Source organism: Physeter macrocephalus, chromosome 4, assembly GCF_002837175.3.
Source record: "Physeter macrocephalus isolate SW-GA chromosome 4, ASM283717v5, whole genome shotgun sequence".
NCBI classification, from domain to species: Eukaryota; Metazoa; Chordata; class Mammalia; order Artiodactyla; family Physeteridae; genus Physeter; species Physeter macrocephalus.
The window spans coordinates 2,115,936-2,122,766 of record NC_041217.1 but is presented as its reverse complement, the minus strand read 5'-3'; the positions used below and the strand labels follow the sequence as shown (position 1 = coordinate 2,122,766).

At 44.8% G+C, this 6,831-nt stretch overlaps 1 pseudogene; it reads left to right on the top strand.

The window, feature by feature from the left end:
- Positions 1-504: 504 nt before the first annotated feature.
- Positions 505-1,297, top strand: LOC102980742 (HIG1 domain family member 1A, mitochondrial-like; annotated as a pseudogene).
- Positions 1,298-6,831: the final 5,534 nt, after the last annotated feature.

Here is a 6,831-nt window from a genome sequence, read left to right as displayed (position 1 = left end):
ACTAGAGGAGAGGGCATCATGTTGGCAACGGCAGAGACAGAGAGAACCAGGGCCCTGGTGACATCACCGAGCCATGAGAGACCCAGCCCTGGAGTGGCCCCATCGCTGACTCTCTTATGATGGGAGAGAGATGATATTTTCCTTATTCTTTTTTTTTTTTTTTTTTTTCTTGCGGTACGCGGGCCTCTCACTGCTGTGGCCTCTCCCGCTGCGGAGCACAGGCTCCGGAAGCGCAGGCTCAGCGGCCACGGCTCACGGGCCCAGCCGCTCCGCGGCACGTGGGATCCTCCCGGACCGGGGCACGAACCCGCGTCCCCTGCATCGGCAGGCGGACTCTCAACCACTGCGCCACCAGGGAAGCCCTTTTCCTTATTCTTGAAGCAGTTCAGGCTGGGCTTTCTATTACTTGCAGCTTCACTAAACCAAGGGGAAAGCAATGCCTTTTTAAAATAATCTAGAGAGAAGCCGATTGGAGCCTGCGACATCTTGTCATTGTCTGAAGATTCTTCAATCACTATGTCAAGTGACACAGATGTTTCTCTTTCTTCATATGATGAAGATCAGGGATTTAAACTTATCTGAAAAGCTAGAGAGGCACCATTTGTGCCATTGGAATGGCAGGTTTTGAGGCTATCGTTGCATATGGATTATATAAATGGAAGGGCAGGGGCAATACTAAAGTGTCTGTTCACCGGATCCACTTGCACGTGGCAGCCCAAGGCTTTGTTGTGGGAGCAGTGACCCTGTATGGGCTCTTCCATGTCTCGAGAATTCTGGGCAAAACCTAAACCTTAGAAGAGGAGAGGCTGTCTTGGTCTTGGTGGTGCTTGCTTTAGTTAGACATCTCGTACTGAGGTTATATGTTTGCGTTGAAAATAAATTCTGTGGGTCGGACAATAACATGGTAATTTGAATATTGGCTCCCTTTCTTGCAGGCTGGATTTGCCTAGTGACTAGCTCACTAGCTAGGTCATTCAGGGGAGTCAGGTTAGCACGAAAACATGTCACTTTTAAATGCACTTGATAGTGGTACAATGTCCACCTTCTTAAACTCTTCTGATAAAATTAGTTGTAAAGAGGACAACATGCCAAACCTGCAAATGCTCCCAGTTGCTGCAGAATATCATATGCTTTTGATGTAATGTAGGAATCCTATTTACCCCAGTTAATTTAACTCTTTCTGACTGCCTTGTGGACTGAGTACTGTTTTTAAGGTCTGGTTGGCTCTTGAAGAACCCTTTCAGAACAGTGCACGGAATACAACATTATAAAGCTCCCGGCAACTATGTGTGTGTTTTTAAACCAAACCTAAAGAGCTGGTAACAGCTGCTCTGAAGTAGTATCTGTATCAGAATCAGAGCTGTAAACATGAGAATAACTTAACTGTAGATCCTCGTTTAGCTCTTGTGTAATTGCAGAATGATAGTTTGCTGCTGTTATATTAGAATACTTTTTAAATGGCATTTTGAAATAGAAGTGTGTATTTTAAGTGCTAATGCAAAGGTAAATGAAAAATACTTTTTAAAAAAAATAAAATAAAATAAAATAACCTAGAGATTGACCTAGAGAAAGACAGTGATAGGAGAGGGATTGGGGGAGAGATATGAGTTGCTTAATGATGGATCCAGGATATATTTTGATCTGTTGTTTTAATTGTAAGAATGGCCTATCCTTTTACTTACATAAAAGATGATTTTTAACATCCCTTCAATAAACTTTGTATGAAAAATATTTGGTGGGGGAGGGATAAATTGGGAGATTGGGATTGAGAGATACACACTACTATATATATATATATAAATAAAACAGATAACCCACAAGGACCTACTGCATAGTACAGAGAACTCTACTCAGTACTCTGTCATGACCTATATGGGAAAAGAATCTAAAACAGAGTGGATAGATGTATATGTATAACTGGTTCACTTTGTTGTACACCTGAAACTAACACAACATTGTAAACCAACCATACCAAACCAACCATACAAATTATTTTTAAAAAATACTTGGGGCCATACAGACTACAGAAGTGTGGCCTTTATCCATGGTGCAGGCCAAAATCACTTTAAAATATTCGTCAAACGCCTCAAGTTTATAAGACGGTCAAATTGGAAGTAAAACCTGGCCTCCATCCCACATTACGAAGCATGGAACTTAGTCATTATTATGAAAAGAAAATCAACGTTAATTGTTCAAATCATTCCCTCTCATGACACCCCAAATCTCAGTGATTAGCGTCAGATAACCCAAACCAACCATGGTAACCCGTTACTGAGACTAAATGTGGGAGAATGTAAAAGTGTCTTTATTCCTGATGAACTAAATAAAGGGAAAAACATTCCTCAAATTTTCCTCCAGTTCGGCAGCCTCTTTGCAAGAATCTAAACTCCAATCATATCAGAAATGGGCGGACTGCAAGCTCTGAGAAGCCCCTAAAAATTGTATGTACAACTCAGAATTCAGAACTAAGAGATGCGGAATCGGGGCCAGGAAGAATGTGTAGTTATTTCTGGTTCTGCTGCAATTACCCTATCAAAATGGACTGAAATGCAGCTAGAAAGCCTGGTGCCTTCAGCCTAAAAGCTCTGGTCTTTTTTTTTTTAAGTGTTTTTTTTTCATTTCTGGCATCTTAGCTGTGGCTTTCTTGAAGCTCACATGTTTGGGAGTTTAAAAAATATATTATCAAGTGTTTTAGCCTTTAGCTTCTCAAGTGTTGAAGGTTTCCCGGTTCATATCCCTGTTCAAGAATAAAATCGGTTTTGGTTTTGCTATTGATGTCTCCCTGTCTGTTGAACCAACGTTTGCTACCCCTCCACCACTGAGTACAGAAAAACACCGCCTCCTGTCCTGTGTCTACTTTTTGTCCTCAATGTTCTTGTCTTTTCATTGATGACTCATAACCCAGGCAGGCCAAGCCGCACGGCTATGGATGAAGAGGGACGTGACCACGGTGTACCTTTCACTTGGTCCCCTGAGACCAGGCTCTTTCTGTCATCTCTCGGGGGACATCCTGACCTTCTTCGTTTGGTTTCCTACTACAAGCCTCCGTCTCTTCACGGATCACCCGGGAGCGCCATAAGAATGTCAACGACCATATGCCGAACTATTAACGGAGCAGAACACTGAGAGCCAGGCTGGCTGTGTCATTTACCATGGTGACTGATGGGACACACTTGACCCTCCTGGAGAAGCACTGAAGCCAGGTCTGGTCCGAGCTCCGTAAAGGACTGGGGAAAGCAGAGCGATGCATGCCCAGGCTCTGGGGCCAGACAGACCTGCGAATCCCACCTCCATTCCTTAGCTGGTTGACTCTGGGCAAATAATTTAGCTTCACAAATCTCCAGTTTCCTCATTCTTTTTTCTTTCATTGAAGTATTTACAATGTGGTGTTAGCGTCACGTGTACAGCACAGTGATTCAGATCTATCTATGTTCTTTTTCACATTCTTTTTCCTCATAGGTTATTACAAGATACTGAGTAGAGTTCCCTGTGCTACACAGTAGGTCCTCGTTGGTTTTCTATTTTATATATAGTCGTGTGTATATGTCAATCCCAAACTCCTAATGTATCCCTCTCTCCCCTTTCCCCTTTGGTAACCGTGAGTTTGTTTTCTATATCTGTGAGTCTATTTCTGTTTTGTAAATAAGTTCACTGGTATCTTTTTTTTTTAGATTCCACATTTAAGTGATACCACATGATATTTGTCTTTCTCTGTCTGACTCACTTCACTCAGTATGACAACTCTAGTTGCATCCATGTTGCTGCAGATGGCATTATTTCATTCTTTTTATGGCTGAGTAATTTTCCATTGTATATATGTACCACATTCGCTGTATCCATTCATCTGTTGATGGACATTTGGGCAGTTTTCTCATTCGTTTTGTCATTTATTTTTTGCTGTGCCACGCAGCTTAGGGGTCTTAGCTCCCCGACCAGGGACTGAACCCAGGCCCTCGGCAGTGAAAGCGCAGAGTCCTAACCACTGGACCACTAGGGAATTCCCAGTTTCCTTATTCTGAAAATAGTTCTGGGAGATAGTTCCCTCATGGAGGAATTAAAATCATTTACCTAATACAGGGTGCTTTCTAAAAAATTATTTATTTACTTTGGCTGTGCCAGGTCTTAGTTGCGGCATGCGGACTTCTTAGTGCAGCGTGCAGGCGGGATCTAGTTCCCTGACCAGGGATCGAACCCGGGCCCCCTGCATTGGGAGCGCAGAGTCTCAGCCACTGGACCGCCAGGGACGTCCCCAGGGTGCTTTGAAATGAGTCCATGAGACAACCTGCACTAGAACTTAGCCCCGTGCCTGCCACACAGCAGGGACCCAAAAGTTAGCGGTTAATTGTGTACCGTAGCCTCCCCCGCACCCTGCCAGCCAGAGTTTCCTCACTCTGATTCTTTCCCCAAGTGATCAGCCCCAGTTCACACTACCAAGACCCTCACCATATCTTCACACTATCTTCCCTTTTTTCACCTTCTCCATTTCCCTAACATTTAATCCCAATTCCTATGATCATTTTTTTAAATTAATTAATTAATTTATTATTATTTTTTTGGCTGCGTTGGGTCTTCATTGCTGCGCGCGGGCTTTCTCTACTTGAGGCGAGCGGGGGCTGCTCTTCGTTGCGGTGCGCGGGCTTCTCATGGCGGTGGCTTCTCCTGTTGTGGAGCACGGGCTCTAGGCGCGCGGGCTCAGTAGTGGTGGCACGCGGGCTCAGTAGTTGTGGCTCCCGGGCTCTAGAGCGCAGGCTCAGAATTGTGTACCGTAGCCTCCCCCGCACCCTGCCAGCCAGAGTTTCCTCACTCTGATTCTTTCCCCAAGTGATCAGCCCCAGTTCACACTACCAAGACGCTCACCATATCTTCACACTATCTTCCCTTTTTTCACCTTCTCCATTTCCCTAACATTTAATCCCAATTCCTATGATCATTTTTTTAAATTAATTAATTAATTTATTATTATTTTTTTGGCTGCGTTGGGTCTTCATTGCTGCGCGCGGGCTTTCTCTACTTGAGGCGAGCGGGGGCTGCTCTTCGTTGCGGTGCGCGGGCTTCTCATGGCGGTGGCTTCTCCTGTTGCGGAGCACGGGCTCTAGGCGCGCGGGCTCAGTAGTGGTGGCACGCGGGCTCAGTAGTTGTGGCTCCCGGGCTCTAGAGCGCAGGCTCAGTAGCTGTGGCGCATGGGGTTAGTTGCTCCGCGGCATGTGGGATCTTCCTGGACCAGGGCTCGAACCCGTGTCTCTTGCATTGGCAGGTGGATTCTTAACCACTGCACCACCAGGGAAGTCCCCCATGATCATTTTTCTTTTGTCTTTTTCTTTCCTGTCCTCTCAAATAACCTTCATCTTAGATCTTCTTTCTCGATACTCTTCCTTCCCCAGACATTCACTGAGTGCCCACAGCGTATAATCCTTGTGTCGGGAGGTGGGGACAGACAAACAAAGGACTCACCTCTTCACAAACAAAAGAGAAAATAAGCCATCACAGTACAGAGACATAAGTCCTGTATATAAGATACAATATAGATAATAACATAGCATACAATATATAATAGAATATACGCTGGGCGCCATCTGAGAACAGAGGAAGAACATTTTATGGAGACTTGAAAACACCCAGGGAAAAATAAGGGTCTGTGGGGTGTCAGGTATCACATGAACCACTTGGAACATTTTGTTTAATATTCACACAGTGGTCTGAGGGAGGCACTGTCATCTTCCACCTAGAAGAGAAGAAATTTTCATATGCTGCTTCAGACAGCTTCCGAAGAGAGAGCTTTTAGAAAAGAAAAGAGAAAACAAAACAAAAACAAACTAACGAAAAGACAAAGAGTGTTTATTGAGTACTTTCTTTGTGCCAGCCTCACTTCCAAGGAAATACATTTTAAGTCATTTTACTCTTTTTTAAAAATATTTATTTGGTTGTGCCAGGCTCCTCAGTTGCGGCAGGCAGGCTCCTCAGTTGCGGCAGGCAGGCTCTTAGTTGCAGCATGCATGCAGGATCTAGTTCCCTGACCAGGGATCAAACCCGGGCCCCCTGCATTGGAAGCACAGTCTTAACCACTGCACCACCAGGGAAGTCCTCTTTTCTGCTCTTTATAACAACGCTATACTATTACTATTTCCATTTTACTGAGGTACAGAAAGATTAAGTAAGGCGTCCACGGTCACACAGCTAATAAGTGACAAGGCCAAGGTTATTTAAATCAGGAAAATTAATGAATCGTTGTGCCAGGCTCCTCAGTTGCGGCAGGCAGGCTCCTCAGTTGCGGCAGGCGGACTCTTAGTTGCGGCATGCGGACTCTTAGTTGCAGCATGCATGCAGGATCTAGTTCCCTGACCAGGGATCAAACCCGGGCCCCCTGCATTGGAAGCACAGTCTTAACCACTGCACCACCAGGGAAGTCCTCTTTTCTGCTCTTTATAACAACGCTATACTATTACTATTTCCATTTTACTGAGGTACAGAAAGATTAAGTAAGGCGTCCACGGTCACACAGCTAATAAGTGACAAGGCCAAGGTTATTTAAATCAGGAAAATTAATGAATGAACACTGAATGTCCAACAAGAGAAAGATAAATTACAAAAGAGCGATCTAAAGGAACAGCAGCCAGAAATTTAAAATCATGATTTAGAAAAAATATAATGGGATGGAAAAATATTGATCATATAACGTAGAGGTTTAAAAGGGCAGAATAGGGCTTCCCTGGTGGCGCAGTGGTTGCGCGTCCGCCTGCCGATGCAGGGAACACGGGTTCGTGCCCCGGTCCGGGAAGATCCCACATGCCGCGGAGCGGCTGGGCCCGTGAGCCGTGGCCGCTGAGCCTGCGC